The sequence below is a fragment of the Dermacentor albipictus genome, chromosome 2, assembly GCF_038994185.2.
Source record: "Dermacentor albipictus isolate Rhodes 1998 colony chromosome 2, USDA_Dalb.pri_finalv2, whole genome shotgun sequence".
NCBI lineage: Eukaryota > Metazoa > Arthropoda > Arachnida > Ixodida > Ixodidae > Dermacentor > Dermacentor albipictus.
In genome coordinates this window covers 120,983,002-120,999,870 of record NC_091822.1, presented here as the reverse complement: position 1 = coordinate 120,999,870, position 16,869 = coordinate 120,983,002, and the positions used below count along the sequence as shown (strand labels likewise).

At 47.8% G+C, this 16,869-nt stretch overlaps 2 long non-coding RNA genes across 15 annotated transcripts in view; one reads left to right on the top strand and one right to left on the bottom strand.

Annotated features, from left to right (window-relative positions):
* The window catches only part of LOC139056078 (uncharacterized), a 36,269-nt gene extending 34,745 nt beyond the window's left edge, over window positions 1-1,524 (bottom strand). The window contains exons 1-2 of the long non-coding RNA XR_011512140.1: window positions 1,404-1,524; window positions 189-271 (exon numbers count right to left, since the gene is read on the bottom strand). This is a non-coding gene — a long non-coding RNA (uncharacterized lncRNA). The remainder of the gene's footprint in view (window positions 1-188; window positions 272-1,403) is intronic.
* The window catches only part of LOC135914706 (uncharacterized), a 137,256-nt gene that overhangs the window by 53,383 nt on the left and 67,004 nt on the right, over window positions 1-16,869 (top strand). For 2 of the 14 annotated variants that reach the window (XR_011512130.1, XR_011512129.1), the window contains exon 6: window positions 4,775-4,883. The exons of 11 other annotated variants lie outside the window; for them this stretch is intronic. This is a non-coding gene — a long non-coding RNA (uncharacterized lncRNA). Of the gene's footprint in view, window positions 1-4,774; window positions 4,884-15,462; window positions 15,478-16,869 lie in introns of those variants that run through there. One more of the 14 variants, XR_011512128.1, reaches the window with a different exon arrangement.

Below are 16,869 nucleotides of genomic sequence, written 5' to 3'. Positions count from 1 at the left end.
CCTTTCTTGCGAAGGAGGCTGCGAGATCACTGGCAACACATGTGGGATGCGGAAACGGATAATAAGCTCCACCTGATAAAACCACAGTTAGGATTTTGGCCGTCTACTACAAAATCACGCCGAACGGATGTCCTATTCTGTCGTCTCAGAATAGGACACATGTTTGGCACCCACAATTTCCTACTCACCGGAAGAGAGCCTCCAGTCTGTGGAAGATGCGGAGAGAGGCTGACCGTCCTCCATGTCCTCCTGGAGTGTCGGAAAGCCGAATCTGACAGAAAGAAACATTTTCCGTTAGCATACCAGCAGCATATTCCCCTTCATCCTGTAATGTTACTCGGCCCAGAACCGCTCTTCGACACTAACGCTGTCCTAAGTTATCTGAAAAATGTTGTGTTGCATGTTGTTAGCCCAACATGTTCGTAGCGTCTCCTCTCTTCAGAGGATGGCGCTGCGATAGTTTTTTCGTGTAGCACGTGCCTCTAGGCCCTTGTGTTTCAAGGGCTCTGGCGAGGCAACAGTGCTCCAGGCATTTTTACCATCTCATATATTTTCTATTCTGCATCATTCTTTTACGATGGATTTTAATGTTCGTAGTATTCGTCATCTGTCATCGCCATAATTTTATAACAAGTTAATTTTACGCACTTTACAGCGAATATTTTTAGGCCACTTTACAGCCAAGTTACATGTTCCATAATACATCCTCAACATTACCACTTGTCATGGCGCTCTTTGGCCAAACCTGGCCCTTGCGCCACAAAAAAACCACACATCATCATCATCATTTGTAAGGGGTACAACAACATCTACAAACCTAAACTCCGTATTTATCTTACAAAAAAAGCAATTACAGCAATCATTAATGTCCCCTACACTTCGAGTACACGAGAATACTGGCTACCACTGGGCCTTTTTAACATCTATAAGTTTAACATTTCTGCCGGCAATAGAGGCTCATTGCTTGATCCACAGCAAACCTAACCTTAGCTTTTGTTTAGTTGCACGGCCTGATGCTGTCTATGTTACTCCGATATGTCTCTCGCCGAAGTCATGAGGTTAGAACTATGGGCTTCAAACATTTGAACATATCATTATGACTTTCTTTAATCGCAACAAAATATCTAAACGCTAATACACGAGTTCCCAAGTAAAATACATTACGAAAAAAGAATTATTGATCTATTACTTAGGCCATAACACACAACTTCGACCTACTGTAGTCAATGTGGGAGATTATTTACAATATTTCTAGACAACGGTGGTTTACTTATTTATTTATTTTTGTGCGCTCTCTCTCTTGTTTTTTTTTCACAGCTGTAATTTCAAAAATTGCTACGTCGAGACATTAATATACTGTACAGAATTGTGGATGCTCATTTCTAGGGAGATTTTATTCTCACCTTAGAAGAAAGCGTGTTGTCGTCTCAAATGCAGTGTTTGTGACCACTAGGAGTGTAGGCTTCGTCAGGCATACACAGCGTTTAGCCTCCCTCCTGATGTGGCGATGTATGTTTGGATACTGTATATGAAATTGGTAAAAAGAAAATGAACTTGAAAAAAGGAACTCGAATCGATAGCCCAACCGGACAAGTTAGGGCACGACGGTCGGATGTAAGAAAAAAGCAAATCATTGATTATTACGAGACTTCCTAATCGGAATTTTGAGCAGAATTGCTTAGGTGTTTTGAATTCGCGATATATTGTAGCAAAAATTTGATTCAAGATAACGCAATCCTCTGGGCGGTGGCACTGTGCCTCTGCTCGAGCAGCCCGTTTGGCATGAGCGGCAGATGAAGCATTTCCACCAGTTGGGCCACTCATTGTTCGGAAAGAGAGCATCAACGCGGGAACGCTTAGTCGGCGCGGAACGCATTTTGTAGCGGTGGTAGCACAGGCGAAGTAGTGCATGCGCTGTGGGTCGGAAGGCCATGCCAGCGCCTTGTTTCCATATATGGCATCGGTGGACGCGCTCGCCGCATGCCTCGTCGCCGCCGTGGAGCACGTCTCGAGCGGCACTCCGCTTTCCTCCTCACCCTTTCGCCATGCTTTCCTCCTCTTCCACTTTCCTCCTCATGCTTTTGCTGCACCCTCTTCCTCCGCTTTCCTCCTCGCGATCTCTTCCCTCCCGCCATCCTTCAGCCCCCACTGCGCTCCGCGCTCTGTTTCGTCCTTCGCTATGCTCGTTCACTCGGTTGTTAGGCCGAGGACGCAAAGGGACGCCGACGCTCAGTGCAGGAAAGGGCACGTAAGAGCGGCGCTCTAAAATGGAATATTAAGAAATGAATAAAAGCTGTATTGTCACATTGATTGATAGAGCACAATTCCTGCTGGAAAGTAACTCGACACGTCCTGTTTCCGTTTGTCGCGTTGAAGTGCTTCCTGAATATGACAAATTCTATGCTATTCTATGCTTCGCGAGCGGTATATGAGTCGTACCAGGAAAAGTTCCCCGACGCCAAAAGACGTCAAGAACAGTTTGCCGCAGTTTTGCCTAAAAAGCTGCTCGGCCTATATTTTAAACTTAGAACATCGAATGTACTTGAGTGGTGGCCGCGATCAGCGCGATAGCCGACGAGGCGTACCGTTGCAGGAAACTACCTAAAGGCTAGAAAAAAAAACAAGAAAAATTGAAACTGGCCTGACGTGCGTCTATCTTTGGAAAGTTAGTCCACGAGTTATATCTGGCAGAAAAAGACACAGAAAAAAGAAACCGGAAAAGGAAACGCCACTGGACAGGAGATTTTCTTTCTGCACACGATTTTGGAAGCGATGCAGGAAAGGAGCAGCTGCAGTAATTGTGGGATGTGCGTCTGGCTTGTTAAAGACCGGGATCGCGACCTTTAGGAAGTTCTTGTTCTTCACTTTTTTACTTCTGCTATTGTAAGCACGACCGCAAGCAATTGGAAAAAAATTCTTTCCCGTGAAGGAAATGTAAAAGAATGAAAGGAGCTTCAATGCGGTCAACCACAGAGGAGACCAGTTTCTGGACGTTATCTTGCTGCACTTTATTCTGCGATAAAAAAACCCTGTGACCTTAATCTTTGCGGATTTGGCTGTTTGGACGTGTCTAGCATATCCTCCGAGAACTGACGGCAGCTGTTCAGACATGTGCCACGATTAAACACTTGTACAAAATAAAGTGAGAAAAAAAAAAGGCGGACGCACTGTTGCTTTCTTTCTATTTTTTCCCTTTTAAATTCTGTCTACTTGCCACTGAAGGATAGATTGCTGCCGCCCTCACTGCTTTGAGCGTTTGTGATTGTTTCCATCTGTTGTCTAGTCGGACGAGGTTTTGAGTGCTGTTTCCAGCGCTGCTTTTGCTGCCGGCACTGGTGGTCTGTCCAGCATGCCGCACACAATCTCGTAATGGTGCTGTCCCATCCGCGTCTAAAGTTCGGCGGTAAGACGTGGGACTGAGCATAACAAAATTAGGTTTATTACGAAGTTTGAGTACACATAAGCAGAAACTTCCATTGACCTGACTAGTGGCATACTAGGAATATATATTTTGATGTTACTTAAACCACCAATTTCACAATATCTCTCTCTCTCTATCTCTTTCTTTTTTTCTTATGTGCTTGACAGGAAGACATTTTCGAGCAAAAAAGTGACGCTCACTACTGCTTGTCTGCTAAATAGGGTGATGCAGTAATATTGTGGTCACGTGTGCATAATAGTTTTTAAAACCGAATGCAATAGTGCCAGAAGCGAATCGAATCAAAGACGAATGGAATAGTGCTACGAGCGAATGAAATCGAATGCGTGCCATATGCGAATAGTGCCACTAGTGAATCGAATATAATGTGAATGCAGTAATGAGAGACGTGAATGGAATGGAACCACCAAATTTGTCAAAACAGTCAAAACATCAAACAGGCAAAAAAAATATGCCCTACAAACTGGCCTCGCAACACAGTCTGCTTGAATAAACAATAATTTTTTTTACTTGAGTAACTAACCCCCAACAATAGCGCTGTCTTCAATAAATTTCATTGCTATCAAAGCGCCCGTGTACCTGACTCTTGTTGGTCATTGGTGCAAACAAGTCAGTGTCTTGGTGAATTTCAGTGCGGCCAATTTTGTGTAAAAAGCTTTTCGCGCAGGCGTAGCCAAACCATAGTTGAAAAGCAAGGGATCATACCTCTCTATCTAAAGTTAGCTAAATGCTGAATTCAGTGCGCGAATGTGCCCTGTGCGCCTTCACTCAGGTTCTTCAAGGCGCGGTAGGATATTCCATCTGGTCCCGGGGATGAAGAACGCCTGCACAGAGTAATACCCGCTTCTAGTTCCTCCATTATGAAAGGAAGATCCATGCGGCAGTCACGTGAAACGGGGATGTGACTGGGGTTTGGAAAGCCTGAACCGGTTGCTTGGCCAGTGATCCTTGCACAGAAGTCTTCTGCAACATCAGCATCCAGTCGCCTCTGGAAGAGCGCCAGCGCTTTCAATGGGAAGCGTTGTCCAGGGAAGGAACGCAGACCACGTCTGCTCCTCCAGATGTGGCAAAGTGGCTTTTGGGGGTCTAGTGACGGTCAAAATATTGTCCGACGTGTAGATGCCAGTCTGTCCATGCGACGTTGCATTTTCTTTTGTAGTGATCTGGCTGTCCTAAGGTCTTCGATGGATTTTGTACGCCGGTAGCGCCGCTCTGCACGACGACGGAGTGCACGAAGTCGCTCCAACTCTATCTCTAATTCCATGTGCTTCGATGAAACCGTGACCGTCCGCGTGGCGTCTCGTATTGCAGACTTGATTGTTTCCTTTATTCCAGAAGACAAGCGCTCCCCACGAGCATCTTCCAGGGTGGAAGTAAGATCAGTCCTGCCAATTAATCGAATGGTGTTCTGTGGGAAGGACCTGGACATCCCTTTGATGACAAGGTTCGTGGGAATCTGATCACTCCCGTGTGTCTCGATAACCGAAAACCATTTAACACATCTTGTGAAAGAGCTGAAGACGGAAGCTAGGTCACGACCGCTGCAATAATTCATGCCTCGTATAAACGTTGGGCTGCCGTCATTCAGGAGTGACAGGCCGTGGTTACAGGCGAAGCTTGCAAGTCTTTGCCCTCTTGCATGTGCCCTTGTGATTCCCCATGCCATATGGTGGCCATTGAAATCTCCGATGATGACATATGGAGCAGGGCACACCCACAAGATGTTCGTTAATCTTTTGGGATGAAAATTACTTGAAGGCGATATATAATCTCCTACAAGTGTAAACATCGGTTTCCCCTTTTATATTGTTAGGCAAACATATTGTTTGTTATCACGAGGCGGAATCGGCTGGGGAACATAGATCAGTTTTTGATGAATAAAAACGACGACTGAGCTGCATGCCTCAGTTGTTGTGGATATAACAGCTTCATATCCCAATAATCTGTCTGGTTTTGACACGTTAGGCTCACAATTACTGGGAACAAATCAGTACATATATTCATAAATAAATAAATAAATGTATATTGAAATACCACGGTTGAGACGACGCTTTATTCCAAAAAGGAAAAAATGGCGCCGACGCAAAAACGAACACGAGCCGATGATTGATGATGACTTTGTACAGATGAAGATGAAGTCCGCATAAATGCTTACACTAATTTCCCCCGTGGACGGAAGCGTCCAGCCTGGCCGCACATTAGACAGTGGAACGGATATGAAAGGGCTTGAGGCGAGAAACGTGCACGATCTCTGTTCCGCGGCAGCGTCGGTCGGTTGGGGTCTCGACAGGTGTAACGTGATAGTTCACCGGCGAGGTCTGTGCGATGACTTTGTAGGGGCCAAGATATCGAGACTCAAGCTTCTCACATAAACTGGGTGTTCGCGCAGGGGTCCATAGGAGCACATCGTCACCAGGGCGGTAGGAAATGGCGCGATGAGATGCATCGTACCGATGTTTGCAATCGTCTTGGCTGGCTGCAGTGTTCATACGGGCGCGTCGACGACATTGGGCAAGACGAGACACAAACTGGTCGCAAATGAATGGTGAAGCGTTGACGGGGCCAGAGAAGAAAGAAACGTCGAGTGATGAGGTTGGGTGGCGGCCGTATACTAAGAACAACGGAGAGTATCCGGTTGTCCGTTGAACAGACGTGTTGTACGCAAATGTTACAAATGGGAGAATCGCATCCCAGTTACGATGATCAGGTTGAATATACATGGATAGCATGTCACACAGCGTGCGATTAAATCGCTGTTAGGCCGTTGGTTTGAGGGTGGTAGCTAGACGTTGTCTTGTGCACGGTGTTGTACGCTTACAGAACTTGATTAAGAGTGCTTGAAAGGAATGCCTTGCCTCGGTCGCTCAAAAGAACGTGAGGCGCCCCGTGACGTAAGTAGACAGCCTGCAAGAAGAAGGCCGCTATACTTCTGAGGCAGCTCCTGAGCGTATTGAGGCTGTTTCAGCGTACCGAGTCAAATGGTCAACAGCAGTGGCGATCCATCGGTTGCCGTCTGGAGTAGGTGGGAGTGGCCCGACAAGGTCAATGCCGACGACAGAGAAGGGTTGTGCTGGACAAGGAAGTGGTTGTAGGGTCCCGACCGGAGCAGTAGTAGGTCGCTTACGGTGTTGGCAAAGCGTGCACGAGGCAACATATCTAGCTATGCTCGTGGAAAGGCCTGGCCAATAGAATCGGCTGCGTATGCGCTCGTGTGTTTTGTTGTAACCCAAGTGGCCTGCCGTCGGGTCATCATGTGAGGCCTGCAGAACTGCAGCGCGAAGAGAGCGCGGTAGAACGGGAACCCATAGATGGCCTTCTGGGTGAAAAATGTACCGGTAGAGCACGTCGTCTTCAAACTTGAACAGTTTGAGTTGTTTCCGTAGCCTGGCATTGGGAGGAGATGAAACACCGCTAAGGCGATTGATGATACTATGGCAATAGGAATCGGCGCGCTGGTGAGTGGAAAGCACTGAAAGGCGGTTTGGTGAAGTCAAGCAAGAAATCTGTGTAAGAGACGAAGCGTCCTCCGTGCGGCCAATTTGACAAGGTGATGTGATGTGCTCCGATGATGGTGGTAATGGGCATCGTGAAAGAGCATCGGCATCTTGGTGCTTCCGTCCGGACTTATATATGACATTGAAATCATATGCTTGCAATCGGAGTATCCAGCGGCCAAGGCGCCCGGACAAGTTTTTGATCGTCGACAACCAACATAGGGCATGGTGGTCGGTCACAACCGTGAAATATCGACCGTGGAGGTATGGACGAAATTTCTGAATGGAGCAGACAACAGCCGAACACTCTTGTTCGGTTATCGAGTACTTCTTTTCCGCGGAAGTGAGAGTGCGGCTTGCATATGCAACAACCTTTTCGCAAAATTCGTGGTCGCGCTGCAGCAGTACGGCACCAATTCCGTGACCGCTGGCGTCAGTATGCACTAATGTGGGCGCCTTGTCATCAAAATGACAAAGAACAGGTGGGGATGTTAGTGCGCGCTTGAGTTCTTGGAACGCGGCTTCACACTGATCGTTCCAATCGAAGGAACTGGAACTAGCAAGGAGCTTGTGGAAGGGCGAGGCAATGCTGGCAAAGTTCTGGATAAAACGTCGAAAGTATGAGGCGAGTCCAATGAAGCTGCGCAGTTCTTTTGCACGAAGTGGACGTGGAAAGTTGAGCACCGCGGAAATTTTATCCGGATCGGGCTGGATGCCGTCTTTGCTAACGAGATGACCCAGGACTTTAATCGTTGTGCTAGCGAAACGGCACTTCCTCGTGTTTAGTTGAAGTCCGGCATTAGAAAGGCATGTGAGCACTTCATCTAAGCGTTGCAGATGGTCAGTGAAAGTCGAGGAAAACACGACGATGTCGTCGAGGTAACATAGACAAGTTTTCCACTTGAGGCCGCGAAGAACCGTGTCGATTATTCTTTCAAATGTGGCGGGAGCATTGCATAGACCGAAAGGCATTACATTAAACTCATAAAGACCATCCGGAGTAGTAAAGGCGGTGTTTTCTTTGTCCGCTTCGTGCATTGGGATTTGCCAATATCCGCAGCGAAGATCAAGGCTGAAGAAATATTGCGAGCCTTGCAACGAATCAAGGGCATCATCGATACGGGGCATCGGATATAGATCCTTACGGGTGATCTTGTTTAGCGCACGGTAGTCAACACAAAATCGTACCGATCCATCCTTCTTCTGCACCAGAACGACGGGTGATGACCAAGCACTGGCGGAGGGACGTATGACGTTTCTTTTCAGCATATCGGCGACGTTCTCCTCGATGATTTTGCGTTCGGCCAAAGAGACTCGGTAGGGACGACGGCGTACAATAGTCTGGCCATCGGTGTCGATACGATGGAAGGCAACGGAAGTCTGTCCGAGGGACGAAGTATCCATATCGAAGGAGGCCTGGTGCTTCGTAAGCAATTTTAGCAACGCTTCATGTTGAGCAGCAGTAAGGTCAGGGCTTATCACGGAAGTAAGGGCAGATGAAGCAGATTTGTCCTGTTGAGGAAGAACTGGCGAGGCGGCAAGAGGAAGCAGGGAGACTGGTTGGGTATCCACATAACAGGTCATTGCGGAGCCTTGAGGTAGGAGGATTTGCTCAGTGGTCGCATTTAAAGCGATGATTAATGCAGAGCTTTCGTTGAACCGCACCATGCAGGAAGCGAAGGCAATCCCACGGGCAAGACAGCGACCGTAAGGAGTGATGAACACGTCGCCATTGGTGATGTCCGTAGAAGAGAGACTTATGACTTGCTCGTGGCCGGGAGGCAGTACAGAATCGGCAGCAGTGAGAAAACGCAGTCGTGGCTCATCGGTACTCCCGCCGCAATGAACTGTCTCGCTCATATGGACTACACGTTGACGGCAAGAGATTAAAGCGGACGCTGACGAGAGAAAGTCCCAACCCAAAATTAGTTCATGAGCGCATGGGAATAAAATCGCGAACTTAATGTGATGACAGATACCATCAACGAAGACGCGTGCTGTACATTGGGCTGATGGTCGAATGATTGCTCCATTAGCCCCAATCAGGGATGATCCAGTATAAGGCGTCTTCACTTTCCGCAGACGAGAGCACAGGTCGGCACGCATAACAGATATAGTAGCTCCCGTGTCAATCAGAGCTAACAAAGGCACACCCTCCACAGACACCAATAACATGTTCGAAGGACGTTCAGGAGGACTTGGAGCACTTCGCGGTGATGCAGTTTTCCCTCCAAAAACTGCACTGGTTAGTTTTCCGGTCGCTGGACATGGAGTTGGGAGACAGGTCGAAGTGGTGAAACAGAACGTCGGAGCGGCGATGGGGAGCGGCGTCTTGAGGCACGTGTGTTGAGTGCGCTGTTGGAGAAGTCGGCCGGAGATGGAGATCGGCGAACGGGAGGATTATCGTCATAAGTGCGGTAAACGTGAGGAGGTGGCTCATCGCGTTCAAAGGCCGCGTAACCACGACGTTCGTCTTGCTGGCGGCGTCGGCAAAACCGGGAGATATGTCCTCGAAAGCCGCAGTAGTAGCAGATAGGCCTCGACGAACGCCAGGCAGAGTAGTAAGGCGGGTTCGGAGCTCGGGTGACTAAGGGTGCCAGGTGATCGTGAACAGGCGCAGATGGTGTAATTGGAGACGGCGCGGCTGGCATTGCAGCAATCTGGGCGTAAGAAGCCGGTTGTGGCAAGGAGAAGTGTTGGTATGCAGGGCGTTCTGCAGGGAGGCCAATTCCTCCTTAGTAATACCGCGCAGGTCAGTAGAAGCAGGTTGGACGTGAGCGCTGCTGCAAGGGGTTGAGCCATGCGCTTGCAATTCCTCACGAATTATGGCTCGAATGACAGACCGGAGCTCAATACTGTTTGCCAGGGGGTTGTCGGAAAAGTCCGGTTGCAAGCGGATTGACTGCAGGGCGTCGAGGCGCTGACAGACGGAGACGACGTCCGACACCGTCGAAGGGTTTTGAGCGGCGAGTGCGTTGAAGGTAGTAGATCAGATACCCTTAAGAAGGTGTCGCACTCGATCAGGTTCTGGCATGGCACTGTCGACGCGGCGGCAGAGCGCGAGGATGTCCTCAATGTACGAGGTATACGATTCGCCAGAATGCTGGACGCGCTCAGACAGCCTCTTTTTCGGAACTTCCGAACGAACCGTGGGCGTGCCGAAAATCCGCCGTAGCTGCTCCCTGAAAGACGACCAATCACGGAAGTCTCTCTCATGATTCAGGAACCATGTCTTGGCTACTTGAGAGACGTAAAATGGCACGTTGTTTAACCGCGATGTCTCGTTCCAGTTGTTGTATTCGCAGACACGATCGTAGTTGTCGAGCCAATCTTCAACGTCCTCACCAGGAAAGCCAGAGAAGATTTCAGGATCGCGATACCGGTTGTTGGCAGGGCTGGGATTGGGGGTGGCTGGCACTTGAACCGAGATGGTGGATGCTGCGGTCTGGCCTTGCGACATGGCGGTCTCTTGGCGTAAGCGGCGTCCCGAACGTAGCTCCAGGAGAGATCTTGAAGTGGATTGAGGTCGAAGGGATCTTAAAGCGCCTCCACCACTTGAAATACCATGGTTGAGACGACGCTTTATTCCAAAAAGGAAAAAATGACACCGACGCAAAAACGAACACGAGCCGATGATTGATGATGACTTTGTACAGATGATGAAGTCCGCATAAATGCTTTCAATATATATATATGTACTGACGAAAGTCTGAAAGGCATTACTTTAGTCCTCTTGCGTTCCTCTGGATGATTTACGCTGCCTTGACTTCTTCACGAACGGATGGGCGATGGTTGGCCATGTCTCTATACGAGAGACTGAAACACTGGGCTTAAGCTGTCCAGTACTTTCAATGCACTTCGAGCAGACGAGTTTCCAAGTTTCGACACAATCACTCGAGTGGCATCTATGTGGGGACGCAGCATTGAAATGACTTGACGATCTGCTTTGGACGTGTCATCAGCGGCAGGAGTAGGCTCCCGAGCTGGCTTGACTATCTGTGGTTCTATGGTAGGAGGAGGAGGGAAAGAGATAAGAAGAAGGTAGGGAGGTTAACCATAATCACATCCGGTTGGCTACCCTACACCGGGGGAACGGGAAAGGGGGAAAACAAAGATAACAGGGAGAGAGCGGAGGGAAGGAAAGAAGGAAATTGCAGTGAGTTCGCTGACGTGTGTGGCCTTACAGAAATTGCAATTAGAGTCACAAATGTTCGCACAAGCCCGTCGTCCTTAAGAAGCACAAAAGTGCCTTCACCGCTTTTTGGGCCGACGGGCGATGGGGGCGGTGTTCCAGCAGCACCTGCACAGAAAGCGGCCGATTGTCCAGTTGCAGATTTGCAGCGGTGGCGTAGAGGTAGAACACCCGCCTCGCGTGCAAGAGGTCCGTGGTTCGAATCCCGGTGCCGGCAATTTTCCACCGGATTAAAAAAAAAATCCGCGTGTTGATAAATTGCATAAACAGGCCTGGAGTGTGGCCTGATCCCGGTGACCAGAACTGGTAACGCACTCCCTCACCAGAGCAGGATTGGCCACCCTGGTGCAGTACTTGGCCACAACCTCCTATATGAACAACACAATCAAACCCCGGCCATCAGTCCCCAGCAGCTGCGAAGCAACTGACCACGGCGGCGGTCAGACCTGCGACGCTGCAGAGGGTGCTAAGAATCACTGGCTCCGGACAGGCCGGCATTGGAATATGAACCTGGCAACGTTTAACGCTAGAACGTTATCTAGTGAGGCGAGTCTAGCAGTGCTATTGGAGGAATTAGAGGGCAGTAAATGGGATATAATAGGGCTCAGCGAAGTTAGGAGGCCAAAAGAAGCATATACAGTGCTAAAAAGCGGGCACGTCCTGTGCTACCGGGGGTTAGAAGAGAGAAGGGAACTAGGCGTCGGATTCCTGATTAATAAGAATATAGCTGGTAACATACAGGAATTCTATAGCATTAACGAGAGGGTGGCAGGTCTTGTTGTGAAACTTAATAAGAGGTACAAAATGAGGATTGTACAGGTCTACGCCCATACATCCAGTCATGATCACCAGGAAGTCGAAAGCTTCTATGAAGACGTGGAATCGGCGATGGGTAGAGTGAAAACTAAATACACTATACTAATGGGTGACTTTAATGCCAAGGTAGGCAAAAAGCAGGCTGGAGACAAGGCAGTGGGGGAATATGGCATAGGCACTAGGAATATCAGGGGGGAGTTATTGGTAGAGTTTGCGGAACAGAGTAATATGAGGATAATGAATACCTTCTTCCGCAAGCGGGATAGCCGAAAGTGGACGTGGAGGGGCCCGAACGGCGAGACTAGAAATGAAATAGACTTCATACTCTGCGCTAACCCTGGCATCATAAAAGATGTGGACGTGCTCGGCAAGGTGCGCTGTAGTGACCACAGGATGGGAAGAACTCGAATTAGCCTAGACCTGAGAAGGGAACGGAAGAAACTGGTACATAAGAAGCCGATCAATGAGTTAGCGGTAAGAGGGAACATAGAGCAATTCCAGATCAAGCTACAGAACAGGTATTCGGCTTTAACTCAGGAAGAGGACCTTAGTGTTGAAGCAATGAACGACAATCTTGTGGACATCATTAAGGAGTGTGCAATGGAAGTCGGTGGTCTCTCCGTTAGGCAGGATACCAGTAAACTATCGCAGGAGACGAAAGATCTGATCAAGAAACGCCAATGTATGAAAACCTCTAACCCTACAGCTAGAATAGAACTGGCAGAACTTTCGAAGTTAATCAACAAGCGTAAGACAGCTGACATAAGGAAGTATAGTATGGATAGAATTGAACATGCTCTCAGGAACGGAGGAAGCCTAAAAACAGTGAAGAAGAAACTAGAAATTGGCAAGAATCAGATGTATGCGTTAAGAGACAAAGCCGGCAATATCATTACTAATATGGATGAGATAGTACAAGTGGCTGAGGAGTTCTATAGAGATTTGTACAGTACTAGTGCCACCCACGACGATAATGGAAGAGAAAATAGTCTAGAGGAATTCGAAATCCCACAGGTAACGCCGGAAGAAGTAAAGAAAGCCTTGGGAGATATGCAAAGGGAGAAGGCAGCTGGGGAGGATCAGGTAACAGCAGATTTGCTGAAGGATGGTGGGCAGATTGTTCTAGACAAACTGGCCACCCTGTATACGCAATGACTCATAACGTCGAGCGTACCGGAATCTTGGAAAAATGCTAACATAATCCTAATCCATAAGAATGGGGACGCCAAAGACTTGAAAAATTATAGACCAATCAGCTTACTGTCCGTTGCCTACAAACTATTTACTAAGGTAATCGCAAATAGAATCAGGAACACCTTAGACTTCTGTCAAGCAAAGGACCAGGCAGGATTCCGTAAAGGCTACTCAACAATAGACCATATTCACACTATCAATCAGGTGATAGAAAAATATACGGAATATAAGCCACCTTTATATATCGCTTTCATTGATAACGAGGAAGCGTTTGATTCAGTCGAAACCTCAACAGTCATGGAGGCATTGCGGAATCAGGGTGTAGATGAGCCGTATGTAAAAATACTGAAAAATATCTATAGCGGCTCCACAGCCACCATAGTCCTCCATAAAGAAAGCAACAAAATCCCAATAAAGAAAGGCGGTAGATAGCAGGTAGATACGATCTCTCCAATGCTATTCACAGCGTGTTTACAGGAGGTATTCAGAGACCTGGATTGGGAAGAAATGGGGATAAATGTTAATGGAGAATACCTTAGTAACTTGCGATTCGCTGATGATATTGCCTTGCTTAGTAACTCAGGGCACCAACTGCAATGCATGCTCACTGACCTGGAGAGGCAAAGCAGAAGAGTGGGTCTAAAAATTAATCTGCAGAAAACTAAAGTAATGTTTAACAGTCTCGGAAGAGAACAGCAGTATACAATAGGCAGCGAGGCACTGGAAGTCGTAAGGGAATACATCTACTTAGGGCAGGTAGTGACTGCGGATCCGGATCATGAGACAGAAATAATCAGAAGAATAAGAATGGGCTGGGGTGCGTTTGGCAGGCATTCTCAGATCATGAACAGCAGGTTGCCATTATCCCTCAAGAGAAAAGTGTATAATAGCTGTGTCTTACCAGTACTCACCTACGGGGCAGAAACCTGGAGGCTTACGAAAAGGGTTCTACTCAAATTGAGGACGACGCAACGAACTATGGAAAGAAGAATGATAGGTGTAACGTTAAGGGATAAGAAAAGAGCAGATTGGGTGAGGGAACAAACGCGAGTTAATGACATCTTAGTTGAAATCAAGAAAAAGAAATGGGCATGGGCAGGACATGTAATGAGGAGGGTAGATAACCGATGGTCATTAAGGGTTACGGAGTGGATTCCAAGGGAAGGGAAGCGTAGCAGGGGACGGCAGAAAGTTAGGTGGGCGGATGAGATTAAGAAGTTTGCAGGGACGGCATGGCCACAATTAGTACATGACCGGGGTTGTTGGAGAAATATGTGAGAGGCCCTTACCATGCAGGCCTTTGCCCTGCATGGTAAGTTGCTGGATCGGAAGCGCAGGCCATTCTTCCTGAGAAAGGTTCTTTTCACCTGACTTTCTTGTGCTGTTCAGCTCCTTTTTGGCCTGATTCGAGAACGTCGATGCTACATAGGAAGAGCCCTTTTCCTTTCGTGCCTCTGCCTTTTGGCAGAGGCACGAAAGGAAAAGGCCGTCCGACGGCGACGCCGACGCCGACGCCGACGCCGACGCCAGATCGTTTCAGCAGCCTCCATGTGTGTCAAATTGTCCCGAACCATTTGCTTGAGAACAGTGACCTCTTTCGTGATGGATGGGCAGGCCCTAGACGAGGCAGCATAACAACCACTGCAGTCGCCGCACTTTAGGACAGTAGGATGGCACGTGTCCTCCGCGTGAGGTTCAGCACACCGAGGACACAGTAACGAGATTGGATAGACCCCCTTCACATGTCCAAGCCTAAAGCAGTGATGGCATTGAAGAGACTTTTGTAGGAAGCGCCGGACAGGGTGTCGGAAGTGACCGACTTTGACTTGAGGGGGTAGGCAATCTCCTTTGAAGATCAGTTGACACAGCGCGAAGTTCCAAGGCGGCTACACGCGTGAGGACAATACCCTCCCTTGCTGGTTTGACGCGGATAGGCAAGTCCGTGTTGGGACTGGTGACATCAATGTCATAAATTACACCTGCTGTGGATGGATGCATCATCCATCGAGATATAGGAATGCACATTGATGCACCCTAGCTCCGAGATTTGCGTCAGTTTTTCGAGCGCACTCCCGTTGGAAACATCGACTGCGAGGACATTTTTGCGTGTATTTATCCGAATGTCCTTAATTTCATTCGGCACGACCCCTTCCAAGAAAACAGATATTTCTTGCCTGTTTAGCAGTCGGAGGTTGCTTGAGAGTTCCTCGATTACGAACAAAATGGCGTGAGGCCAGCGTTCAGGCCTTGATTTCAGAGTCGCCATGCTCGTTTGCATTGATGTATTCGAGTTGATGTCCTTTTTTTGGCCCTCTTTCTGCGGACAGTCATGAAGCTATCATCCGACGAGTCTTCATTCGACACGGAGTACAGCTCAGTGTCATCGGTGTCACTGAGTACGCTTCCTCTCTTCCTCGTGAAGGACGGCCTTGATGACCTCTGGCCAGGATGGCCTCTGGAAGGCTTCGCGTCCATGGCCACAAGACCGGGAGCCGAGGCACCAGGAAATTCCGAAGATTTCGCCAGAAACCAGAGAACACAGATAGAAGCGTTCTACCAAGAAGATACTTCATCGTTATATAGATTATTTACACATTGCATAGCGTATTTTTAGCCGTTGTTGACGATGCTGCACTCAACATAATTGCCTCGTTCTTATTGAATTGCGCTATAGGAAATGGGGAATTTGAAGAGCTGGCTAAGTTTGATTGGAAGTTTAAAAAAATACATTTTTGGCCGGGATTAACCTAGGTGTAGTTTCTTCGGGGAAGCCACACTACCGTCTGAGCATGACCTTTAGGCGAGATGATGATATCGCGATGCCGAATCACTCCATAATGTGAAGCGCTAGAAGCTTGAAACAAATGAAATACTGACTTAGGTTCTGTAGAAATGGGCATGCTGGAAGGTAGCCTTCGATTACATTCGGGCGTGCACTAAAGTAGCGTTTCCTTTCCGTGTAACTTTCTACGATGAGTTCGTGAATGAAAGAAACGTTTGACGAATGTGTAGCCGTAGTGCGCGTGAATGGCGCGAAAAGTGAGCGCTCAAATCACATTTCGAGATTGATACGCATGCAGGGGCTAGAGCAAGTAGCGGCAATGTGCTACGCCGGCGGGCAGAAAGCAACCGCAGCCGTACGAGCGTCGCACACTGCCAAATACGTGTGCTTCCCAAACTGCTACTGCGGTAAACACTCGTTCGTACGAAGTGCTGGCGTTTTCGCTCAACTCAGCAGCTGCTGCCTAAATACATTGAAATGGAGAAATATTTTTTAATTATACACTGAAGTGATTGGGATGCATTTCAATATAAAGAGGTAATATAGAGGTTGTTTTGTTGAGGCGACAAATATTATTATAATTTTTTTCTAAAAGCGCCAAAAAGTTGAGTAAAGGTTTTGGAAAGCTTGTAATCTTGTCATCAAAAAAAGGTATGCCTTTTCTGCAAACTCATCCTTTTGAGACATCTAAAGCCAAAATAAATTTATGTAATATACACCGCTATGGAATGTATGTACAGATCTGTACATATCTATACAGTCGTACGTACATATCTGTATGTACGACTCATCTCTAAGTCGGGCTTTTGCAAAGCCCTCCTGGACCTAGTACCGATTTCTTTCTAAAGTGTACTTGGTAATCTCAATTTTCTGCTTTAGATAATCTAATAGGTTCAGTTTATAAAACTGGGATATGCTTTGGGGGAAGAATTATGCTTTTGAACATGTCGCG